The sequence below is a fragment of the Syngnathus scovelli genome, chromosome 2, assembly GCF_024217435.2.
Source record: "Syngnathus scovelli strain Florida chromosome 2, RoL_Ssco_1.2, whole genome shotgun sequence".
In the NCBI taxonomy this organism is placed as follows: Eukaryota; Metazoa; Chordata; class Actinopteri; order Syngnathiformes; family Syngnathidae; genus Syngnathus; species Syngnathus scovelli.
Window position 1 is genome coordinate 4,650,263 of NC_090848.1, and position 12,636 is coordinate 4,662,898.

Here is a 12,636-nt window from a genome sequence, read left to right on the forward strand (position 1 = left end):
CGAGCACACTGCAATCAGCCGGCGCTGCGGGTTTATTTGCTTCAATCCTCAACGATGACACCCAAATGCATCGGTTGTTGCCCTGTGGCAGCTGTTTGCTATCCCGGAACACGCAGCAGCACCCCCTACCGCATCTCTTTTCCATTCATTATTACCTCAAGCCATCCTTCCTTCCTTCCTTTCCTACATCTTTCTTCTTTCCTCCCTAATCACACTTCTACGATAAAAAACTTTTTCCATTTAATATCTCCTGATCCTTAACGCTTTCCACTGGCTCAAAAAAAACTAAATTTAAAGTGATGCTGAAGTAAACACGGTGAAGCAGCATTTAGCGGTTATGCTGCATGCATATGGAATAAGCTGCCAAGTATTTTAAATCCAGGTTACACACTGCTTTTTTGTACATTCCCGCAATGAAGGCCTTTAAAAGGTACGGTGTGTAAAATTCACTTGCCGCCTAGTGGTGGACTAATAGAGTGCAAGGCCCAAGTTAGACGCGTGGGCATTTTTTTATCACCATCACCGAGTAAAATGTAATTAGACTACGATTATATTTTTTAAAAAAAATAAAAATACACTGATGTGATGGAATATTTTAGGGGGAGAATTGAAATTAATAGGTTTTAAAAATTAACATTTAAAAAAAACTAAGATTCGACGCACTGTTCCATTAAGCATTCTTAAAATAACTCACAAGAAAGTCTAATCATTTCAGAAAACTCTTTTTTATTTTTGGCCTTTGCTTTTCAATGTCTTGTTTGCAAAACTATTTAACTGTACTTTCCTAAAGTCATTTGAATGGGCTACTTTTGTTTGCAGATGCTTTTCGGTGTCATGCTTTTTTGGGCTGTGAAGCACACCAGCTTGCCTTATGTATGAAATGCGCTGTGTAGCTCTTTTTTTTTCCTTTCTTTTTTAAATTATGTCTTTAATTATTGCCATTTTCACCATGTGCAGGTGGGCCAGCCCCCTCAATAAACTGGGAATCACTTTACTCCACTTTTACTTCCTTCTCCCCTGTCCTGCATCTCCTCCCATCCTCCTTCCTTCAACCTCCCTCCTTCCTTCCTTCCTTCCTTCCTTCCTTCCCTATCGCCCCCTGCATCTTTCTCCATCCCACCCCCCTGCATCCTTCCTCGACACAAGCGTGCTCCCTCTCTCCTCTCATTCAATCAGCAGTCTGCTCGCTAATCAAACACCATCTGCCCTTCCATCCCCAACCTGTCGGGAACAGCTGCCAGCCACTCTCTTAACAACACTTTTAACAACCCTGTCGAATCTTCCACCGCCCGCAGCCGGGCGGATGTTGCAGATGAGGGCCAGCCCCTCGCAGGCCGGGAGGGAGGCTGAAAAGAAAACATGTAAAGCCAAAAACTAAAAAAGATGAAGAACTCTAACTACCTCTCAGCGGACCCGACGAGCTATTAGGAACTGTAGGCAAAGAAATGACGCGACTTCAGCAAAAGGGGGAAATGAGAAAGCAGAAGGTACAAACAGAGCGATAAAACAATGGTACTCCATAAACGAGATGATGCCGGAATAGTAATCGAGGGAAGAATCAGCCGCCTGCTCAAAAACAGGATTTGAAGCTAATGGTGGGAAGTAAAAGCTCCCAGCGCGCGCACGCAAACGTGCACACACACGCACACACTCACAGTCAATTCTCACACGCACAAGAGCCACATAATTGTCCATCAATGCCCATTTGCACATTCCAGACAAACACACAAATACTCACACAAACAATTTCATAACATGCCAAGACATTTTCAATTGTTAAATCCAGAAATATTTTGCAGCCAATCATGACAGGCCAGATGTTCACCAGTGTGTGTGTGCGTGTGTGTGTCATTGTAAGTGTGTGTATGTGTGAATGTTTGAGTCATTGTGAGTGTATGTATTTGTGAATGTGTGTGTGTGTGTGTGTGTGTGTGTCCGTGTCTGTGTGTGCTTGATTATGTGACATTAACATGGCTCCTAAAAAAAAATGCCAAACATTCACATCAAAGAATTCAATTGAAATATTGCAGATGATTGAGAATTTTTGTTCCAAAAAAAAAAAGTTAAACAGTAAAAAAGTTTTAGGAACAAAAAATCAAAGCTTGAAATTTGACATGAGTCAAAGATGGAGATGCCAGTGGCATCGAGGAAGGCACCATGGGATGGTCAAATTTGTCCAGCAGAGGGAAGAATTAAAAATCAATATTACCCCATGCAGAGCAGATCGAGGGGGATTGCACTCTCTTAATGCACATTTCAACATCTGAGCACACACACACATAGACACACACACACATTCATCCATACAGTTTGAAAATACTGAGGGAGTGTGTCAGCCACGTGCCACATGTCCAATTAGGGCGTAAAGTCCATCAATAAGAGCCTTTCAGGGATACCAGGGGTTCCATCAGCTTGTGCAAACACACACACACACACGCATACACTCACACATCGGTGCACACATTAACCACGCAAGGCAGTTCCATTTTGATCTCACCCTTTCTGTCATTGTGTTTCTTTCCCGCCGTGGAACTTAGTTGCGTGCTAATTGAAGTGCATGACAGCTTTTAGGCTGCTGTGTGCCAATCTTATTTGAGCAAAAGTATTGGAACGGAGAGGCTACTTTGTTTAGTGCTGCAGAAAAATGAAAAGTTGCACAGACTGAGTTAAAGATTTATTTTTTTACAGTCAATACAAAAGTCGAAGATTTTTTTTACATGTCAGTTAATGGCTATTTAAAAATTACATTTTAAATGATTAATTAATTAAGATAACATTAACGCATTCCCTTTATATGTATTTTATTCAGCATTACTTTTAGTCTCATCTTTTTGATCAAATTTTTTTAATTTACGATTCAGTTGGACAACAGGGTAGAAATGCTACTTTGCGTCTCAGAATGTACATCCTCCAGTGACAGGAAGTTGACAAGCTAGGCAGCTGCACGCCTCGGAATATTCTTTTAATCTCAAGGTGTTCCCATTGTTGAGAAGCCCAGGCGGGCAGAGGAATTTAATTCATCAAGAAACAGATAGCCTTGTCACAAAGACGCCTGCTATAAATAAGCGGGTGACACACAGGCAACGGTGTCGGCTCACTCGGAGGATAACAAACACACACACACACACACACACACACACGCACACACACACACTTGTTGAACCGAATGTAAATAAAGTAACGCACGCAGAACATACAATACACACACATCTGTGTCAACTGTTAGAACATGCGTGGTCAAGGTTCACTGACAAATCAGCTGGAGGAATGCAATATGCAAAAGACGCCTCCCACCCCCACCCCAAAAAAAAAAAAAAAAAACACCCACACCTGTCAACTGTCAGCAGTTGGTTGCAAACAATGGAGTTGAAGGGGAAAAGCCAGGAGTCTTATTGGGGTTAAAAGAAGGTTAAGCTCTCTGGTTGGCGTGTGCCGCCACTCTAAATCACTTGAGGATTTACAGACAGACCACTTGCAGTAAAATGGACAGTAAAGAACAGCAATCTTCAAGACAAACACCGTAAATAAAATAAAGTTGCTGGATTTGAGGAAAAGCTGCAAGGTATGACTCTCTGAGACACAAAATATACTCAAATATATTTTTTTAAAAGACAACTGAAGGGAAAACAAAGAAAAATATGCATTATTCATTTGTGTTGAGAAATACGAGCATGTTCTGAACATTTTAGCCTTCCTTCCGCCTTTCAGGGTTTTTCCTTTTCTACGCAGTTGTGACATTCACCTGTTTCCAAATGACCTGTGGAAAATTCCAAACAGGTGTTTTATGAGCTTTCTCAATTTTCCTGGTCTTTTGCTGACCCTCTTTTGAAACATAGAGCAGGCCTCATAATTCAGAGAATAATTAAAAATAAAAAAATCTCTCAGTTTCAATATTAAATATTTTTTGCTGTAATTTGTTTGCATAAAGTTTGATTTGCAAATGTTTCTATTCTCTTTTTAATTTATGTTTTACACAATAGCACAACTTCATTGTTTGAAACTGCTGTAAAAAAATAACACGAGTGGTGACCTGCAAAACACACACACGTGCACACACACACACGCACACACACACAAAACTTTCACTCTCCCTTTTTCATTATAACGCAGCTTCCTGCCAACTAAATCTACTTATTATTGTGATTGTGCTCATATTTTCCTTATCTCGCTCTATAATTCAAAATGACAATCTGGACATTATAATCCATCATGGATTTAACAATTTGCCCACATGCTCAGCGAGCCCCCAGCAGTGAAAGAATCCAAATATTTGAGGCCTTAAAGTGTTAAGGCCTTGAGTGTGATGATGTAGAGTGGGGGGTGGGTAGTTCCAGGGGAAAAGGAGAGCAAAAGTAAAACCAAGAAAAAGAGAGAACAAACTGTCAACCATGTATTGATCAAAAGGAAGAAATTTGTAACATTTGCAAATTGATCTCCCACAACTCCCTTGTTTTGTCTTAATAGCATAAACAAGAAAGCAAAAAATCTTTACGTTGGAAAAATTGAATCGCCGAGATTGCTTATGTGTTAAGTGGATGAGAGTTAAATCTTGCGCAATTCTTTCTATCCAATCCCACAACAAGAACTTCAATCGTCCATAGGTGCAAATGTGCATCTGACTACATTTGTACAGTGCTGTGATAGGATCACAAATAGAACCTCACACTCAGTAACTGACATATTGCAAACTATATTTAAAAAGACGACAGCACCCTCTTGCGGTACAAAATAAATACGCAAAAACAATATGAGGTCGATTTGTTTTATACATAAATTGATAGATTAAAAAAAAATTGCAATTGCCTCCATTTTTTTCCCATTCATACAGTATCTGAGATCAATATAAAAAGTAATACCATGCTGTGCCACAACATGCCAGGTAGTAATGAAGTCAACTAAAAAGAGATGCAGATTTTCTTTTTTTTTTTTTAACTCTGGTAGTGTTTTGACCAGGATGTAATCTACAATAAATCTCGCCAGTCCCAAAACCAGCTAGAATTGACATCAGTGAGCCACAACACCAATGGACACAATCAGTACAAAAAAAAATGAACAGATCTGCAGTTCCGACAGTTTTCAGCAGGTGTCGTCAGAGACCAGAATCTTTTCTGACTGCCCAAGCGTCTCGAGTTTAACATGACGTCACATTTTCTGTGTCACAGTGCCTATCGTGAGCCCAAGTAAAATATTACTGAGTATTTTTGAGGTAATCTGAGGAAATTTCGTTACAATTTCCACCCATATTTTCCATCTTTTGGTGCATATCCTGGTGATACAACTCGAAAGAGGATTGATAATATGAGCCACCAGGGGGCCTCAGTGATCCGTTGTGAGCCCTGTCGGTGCCAGCAAAGAGTTCAGTCTATAAAGCACAATCAGCTGAGAGCCCAAGCCAATGCGAAGCGATATTCTGCTTTTTGTCACGCAATTCTGACAGCTATGCTCAGCAGTGTCTGCTTGGATTTGCAATGAGGCTGCGTGTTCGAAAAGCACACAACACAGATGACGGACGGCTGATGGATGAATGGATGGCTGGCTTTTTATTCCTCCAGGAATACACACCAAAAAATATATTGCATGAAAGCATCATAGTCAACTTGGGTTGCTTCATGGAAAAAAAGAAAAAGTCGGAGAACAGAACATTGGGTTTGGGAAGTCAGATCTTATCAGTTTAGAAGATGCTTCCAGTTATGATGGCACTCTGCTTCTTATGTAATCGGCGCACAATGCCTCCAAAAGTGACACGAACATAAACGAGATGACATGGAAGGTGAAGTTAAAACAGCGTTGCAGAGATCCCTGGGAGCACTAAAAAGTTTGCAGTGAGAAGATACAGCCTGGAATTTAGGAACACTTTGTGCTTTGGGGAGGTGTTTTCAGTTGAAGTCAGATAGCTGGATAGATCGTGAGAAAGCACGAGATAAATATTTGAATCATCGATCAATCAGCAGATGATTTAGAGGATTTGTGTCGCCTTGGGTGATCAGGACGACTTGAGACAAGCGTCTCAAGAGCTCGGAGATAATTCCCGCTGTGCCAGCTTTCTGATTGATTACACTTTGAAATAATCCCTTCCCAGCAGGGTGTGCAAAGTCAAACTCAGATGAATGGATCATTAGAAACAGAAAATGAATTTTCCTTCAAGAGGTTTTTTTTTTAACCCGTCGTGTGTTTCCTGCACAGGCAGTGAGAGGACAATCACAAGAAAAGATGCATTGAAGTCAGCGTTGCATAACACGATTAGACAGTGGGAATCTGAAAAAAAAGGGATCTATTGTTTGTGGGCATGTGAGGGGGAGGGGGGGGGGGTTCTGGTTAGAAGCATGTGACGCGCGGAATCAGAATGTACAAATGACGGGAAGAAATCCGTGCCACATTTTTTTTTTTATTGATAAAAAAAAATCTTATAACCCCAGCAGACTATTTGTATGTAGAGGCTTTTCACGGGCTTCAAAAATATGAAAGAAATCAAAGGATGCTGCTCTATTTTAATAGTTCATATAGTATTTCTATTTTATTTTTTTAAACAGACCATAAAGAGAGATTGTAGGGTTTTTTTTTGGGCAATTCCACAATTGCATTTTACGATGTTATTTTCAGCTGGAGAGTAGTAGCTGCCCTCTTTCGCCACAGTAATAAAGCAGGCAGGGTGAGGTCAAATATTAATCTGCTTCACAGCCTCAACAGCGAGATGAATGCTGAATTTCAGAATGAAAATTAAAAAAACAAATTACTCGGAAAAAAAAGCTTCTCCTCAGAGGTTGCTCATGCTGTTATGAGTAAACAGTCGCTCTCCATCCTTGCAACCCAGCTTCCTTAGTCACTTGTAACTTCCTTGGAGTTACCGCCTGAATCTTTAGCTAGAGCTATTATTCATCTCTTCAATTTATCATCAATTGGATCATGAATGTCTGAAGATGTGCAACAGTGACTCCTGCTTGGAGTTAATCTAACTTTTTTTTTTCTAATCTCCCGAGACAAATTTCTGTTCTTCTGTTCCATGTGTCCAACGTGTCACCAAACAGCACAATGACTTTAAATGGGACTGACCATATGTGTGCCCAGCTGGTCAAATTATTATCAAACCTTTTTACGAGTGCCATAATTTTTGTCCATGCAGGTTTTATGACTTTTTAAAAAAAAAAAAAAAATTCTGCTGAATTACAATTCAAAATAAATGTCTGATGTTCTTGGTTAGATGTAATTGTTTAAATTATTATTAATTATCATTATTTATTTCTATCATCATTATTGTTTTTATTATATTTATTTAAACCAACAATTTTGCCTACATCTAATTTTGTAGCATCTACTCACCTACACGCACACACAATCTCGTTAGTGAGGCCACACACACATCGAAAGTAGCAATTATTTTTAAAAGTGTATGCATGCGGGCAAAGTTAAGCCCGTGTGTGTGCCCTGCATGTCGTGTACGTGTGCGAGCCCGACTCAGCTGCAGCATTCACTCTTCATTAGCTTCTCATGCATCTCTAATGCAAGCCACATGCAAAATGTCGCCGCTGGGGGTGGGACGCCACCCTCTGTTGCAGATGTGCAAGATGGAGGCGGGAGAATATGACATGTCGCATTCATAAGATCAAGTGACTTTAATAGCGTCGTCAGTATGTGGATTGTAACTATATTTACCTCATAATATACGTTTTTTTTCTTTTAATTTAGTCTGGTGGGGAAAAAAACGCCCTACTTGGGAGTGGAAATCATGAAAAAGAAATATATCACAGAAAATAATCTAATTATGTGAATAATTTCAGTTTGATGTTTCAATGTTGAACGATCAAACCTAGTGCCTTGCTCAACCTGTGCTATGAAGAAAACGGGAGAAGCTTGCAATTTAATATATGGAGCAAAAACATTGTGAGGAGTTCCAATATGACAGCGTAAGTGTTGGCCCACTTTTTTTTTGGATTGATGCTAAAATGTAACATGCATAACATTTCTATGCAAATAAAGACGCCCTAACCCAAATTGAGATAAGAATAAATGAGGTGAACTTGTTTACAAATGAAACGAGTTTGTGGTTGGTTAGATTATCTGCTCCAACTTTGATTACTTTGAGATTGAAAGCTGCTGTTGCGCAATGACAGTTATCTGGAGAATGTGACGAAGAGAGACTTGTGCAAGTCTAAAAGAAGATGAGAATGGAAAGACAACGTTTGTCACATCAGAAGATGAAACGCATGCAAATTGGGCAGCAGCTGCTCTCGGTTTGTTTCTGTCCGCTCTTAGCCGAGACTTGCTGACTCAAATAGGTTACTAATTTTTCTTGATTAAAAATCACACAAAAAAATAATGTTCTTTTTGATTCATTTCAGTGGTGACAATCAAATTGCGTTACAAGCTTGTTTAGAAAGTCCGCAACGGCAACTTCCACATCCTCATAATGAGGTCCAAGTCCCCCCACCACGTCACCCAAAATGCAACGATGACTCTTCCAGACTCGATGAGCATCCTCAATCTCTTTGGCATATGCTATTTTGCTTTTCATATTTATTATTCATGAATGTAGCTGCAAGGGGGGGAAATAAAGATGCATCCGCAGCTTGCTTCCCCGTCGCTGTGACTTTTATGGCAATGCTTACCCGGTGATGGACGACATTTGCATCGAGTGTAAAGTAGCGGATGAATGTGGTTAAATCTTTTTTGTTATTGAGGCTGGACATGGACATGTTATTGTTTATTTATTTGATCTATTTAATTATTCATTCTTATTAATTTATTTAATCTCTTCATATTTATTCTCTTCCTTTTTTCATTATCGTTTACTCTATCTATTTATTATTTATTTAATGTCTTCATATTTATTCTCTTTTTTTCATTATCGTTTTATCTATCTATCTATCTATCTATCTATCTATCTATCTATCTATCTATCTATCTATCTATCTATCTATCTATCTATCTATCTATCTATCTTGCTAGCTGGCTATAAAAATCTTGCGCAATACAGAATTTACCATGGATTGTAAAGTATAGCTATGATGTTTGAGAAAAAAAATCCACCTTAATTCATGAATATTATTGAATATATGACTATATTATATTATATAACTATCCTCCACCGCACTAAGGTGATTGTTCAAGAAGTGTGACGCAAATTACAAGCAAGCTAAACCCAAGACATGTCTGCTACATATTCTTAAATATTTAACGGCTGGCAGAATGCTGGTTCAGACAATTACTGCCGCGAGCAACTGGAGGAGCACAAAAGGGAGATCTACACTGTGAGGAATCGAGGCTGTCTGCCGAGACTCCCATCATGCCTCTCAGGTCCTCATAAACATCACAACCAGGTGATGCCACAAATAGCCGTGAGCAGCAAACTCACTTAAAACCGACATGTCGCTAAATCCTGAACCTCAGGATCACTCATAGCTCCCCATAAAAAAAATATTCCCCTGTATTAGAAGTGGAGAACAGTCATTATTGTACCCTCACCCTCCCCTATGGCATCATCCACCAAGTCTGAACTTCATTTAATTTGTTATAATTAAAGTAGAACGTCTTCTCCAATCTCTGCTCTCAAGTGCTAATAATGAAGCAAGGGCAGAATAAAACAAACTGTCTCAAGAGTGAGATGTTGAGACGCAAGGGCCACCTTGCGTCATCTCCTTGTTCCTCACAGGATCTCTTGAGAGTATGCAGTCTCAAGTCTTAATTATGAGGGGGGCGCAACCATGTGTCTATGAAAAACAAATCCTCCATTACACAGGAGAGAACAGCTTCACCTGGTGCGACAGAACTCGGAATTCATTTTTCATCATAAACACATTCAATCAGTAACAAAACGAGACTTTTGCTTTAACATCGCTGAGACTGCACTTCCAGCTTCCTGTTCCCAGATCTTCCCATGGCTTATCTGCTTTAGCCGCGGGGGCTGACATCGAGAAATGACGCGCAAATCTTATTTCAACGTGGCCGGGCCGGGCTCAGATGGCTGTTAAATCTCATTTTCCCACTAACGGCGGCGTCTTACCACATTTAACTCGCAACCAAGAAGAGCGAGGCTTTTCTGTACTGAATGGTCTCAGTCATACTTAAATCAGTAGAACCTTAAAATATTGCTTGGCCCAACTTTAGCATGTTGCTATGCTAATCACAACGGTAAATCCTGAACATGATTACAGTAAAACACTTGGTGATCACTTACATGTTCGTTGTTTTATCCTGTCGACTCAAATCCTCCACAAACATATCAAGAGTTCCTGGAGACACACAGAAGAAATTTCAGTGGAGACCTGGCACAATAAAGAATGCCAATAGACCAAAAGCTTAGCAGATTAGCAGGAAATTTGGCATTTTGGCAGTCTTTACAAGAGAGCAGAAGCTTTTCTGAGTGCAACATTAATATGCAAAGCTAAAACTTCCCGTTTGTGTCTACTCGTTCACCTTCTTACAAGTCCAGGTTCTCTTTTGATTCAAAAAGAGGATTAAGAGTCCATCTAATTGAACCAAATAATTCCACTTATAATAGATTAATATGTATCAAATCGTCTTTTATTGGGAAATGTGCTTTCTCGGTGGCACTGTAGTTCCGCGTGCTTCCAACTTGGGTCATCGTATTCTATTAATTCACCACTAGATGGCATAAAATGATACACACTGTCCCTTTAAAAATCGATGAATCCTATTGAATCACATCTCTCTAGATATGTATCAAATTATCTTTTATTGGAACCATGCACACTCCTGATATACGTTTTCTCTCAATCCAAGTCATATGGAATAAACCACAAAAAAACACACCCTGTGGTGGGTTGGTCGACTGCTTAGAACTTAACAGTGCCTCGTTCCTCTTCGCATGGTTTGGTTAGTCAAAGTGCAAACTTCACTTAGCAGCTGCTGCCAACACATAGTGACTTCTGACAGGGGCCCCCAGGGGGCTCCGTGGGCGGGGGGGGCGCCTGCTGCAGCATAAGATACAGTGCTCAGTGCACTGATAAATGTTTATGCTACTCTATTTAGCTTTCAGTAAAATGCATAAAATCTCTGCCACTTGCTCACAAGCACACACACAAACACAAACAGACACACAAAAGATTATTCACAATTGCATGGGTTCCTCTGCTCTTGGACAAATTTTCTGGTTCATTCATTCCTCTTAGAAGTGACAAGGAGCATCTGTTCTAAGGGTCTGCCTCGAGCAAGAATGAAAACAAGAGTCACAAACTCATGAAAATGTACTTAATGTGTCACGATTGTTTGGCTGCGCTTCATCTAGCCGACAATATGCTCGGACCCTCACAGCAAATACACCACCACTGGCTCACACAGCTGCTCCAAACATACACGCGGACTTGCTTGCCCCTCCTGATCATGTTCGACTCAGTTTGCCAGAAAATTTTAGCTCAGTCATGGTAAGCTTAAAGTGCAATATGTCCTACTTCCCGGTTGTTTTAAATGCATTTGCGGTCAGAATCAACGCGGCTCTGGCACGACAGTCCGAAGCATTCTCAACATCTGCCACTTGATCTTTCGGCAAACCAATGAATGAATTACAAGCTAAGGGCTGCTTGAAAGCTCATCTTGTGACGGATGGAGAGAGGGAATATAACAGTTTGACTGGGATAGCTCTGCAGCTGATGGCAGCCACTTTGAAGAATTAATTAGATTCTCGAGCAGACGCTTGCTTCAGCTGTGGCCCAGAACCGGCATAGTTTGAGAAAATAAATATTCTCTGACATGCACTCAGTGTTGAAGGATCTCGCACACTGGAGCTCAGCTGGTGTCTGTCTCCTATTAAAGGCGTTAGTACATGTGAAGAAAAAAGATTGAGGGCATAACGAATAATGGACAGGATGTTCTAAAAATAGAAAAAAAATATTGTAGAAGTATTTTTTTTTGTCTTGTTACATACAATATTATTAAGGTTTCTCTTTTTGATTGTTATGGAATAATCATGACCGACAAGTGTATTTTTATTTTTTAAATTCATATGTTCTACATGGGGCCTATTATAGGAACAATGTTAGTGTTAGTAATGTTAAGTTCCAACTTCAAGTTGCTCTCAATCATGATTATTTTTAATAATAATAAAAATTATTATTATTATTATTATTGGTTTGGATCGCTTACCAGTTATTTCATTTAAATCAACATGTCATGCCAAACTGTATCATCATTCACACCACAAATACAAAGTTTTTTTAAGTGACAATTTGAGCACAAAGTATTCTAGTAGCTAAACAGTGGATTTGCTTGAACACGACACTCGGGAGCATGCACGTCATCTACTTTTGGACATAGGCTACCTTTGGTCAGATTTGAGAACTCTCTCTGATTCCATCCATCCTGCGTTAGGCGTTTTCTCACCAGCTTATATGACATCTGTCACAACAAACTAAGCCTCTCCACACTGAGCAAGACCTCGTAGGCAACCCAGAGACACTGGGGCCGGAGACAGCACGCAAGCATACGAGCCATGGGGTCATGGTTTGAGTTTGGAATAGATCTGAAGTGACAACAGCTAGTCCAAGAACTTTTCACAACCACCTCATATATAATCTTCTAAATACAAATACGGTCATAAAAAGGATTTAATTGCAATATAAAAATTGAAAAATGGTCAAGCGTAGTGCTGTAGCAATACCACAAATATTATATTGAGGCATATTA

The 12,636-nt window shown here is 39.8% G+C and overlaps 1 long non-coding RNA gene across 1 annotated transcript in view; it reads right to left on the bottom strand.

Moving 5' to 3' along the window:
* The window catches only part of LOC137840073 (uncharacterized), a 70,311-nt gene extending 60,004 nt beyond the window's left edge, over positions 1–10,307 (bottom strand). Inside the window, exon 1 of the long non-coding RNA XR_011086495.1 lies at positions 10,172–10,307. This is a non-coding gene — a long non-coding RNA (uncharacterized lncRNA). The remainder of the gene's footprint in view (positions 1–10,171) is intronic.
* Positions 10,308–12,636: the final 2,329 nt, after the last annotated feature.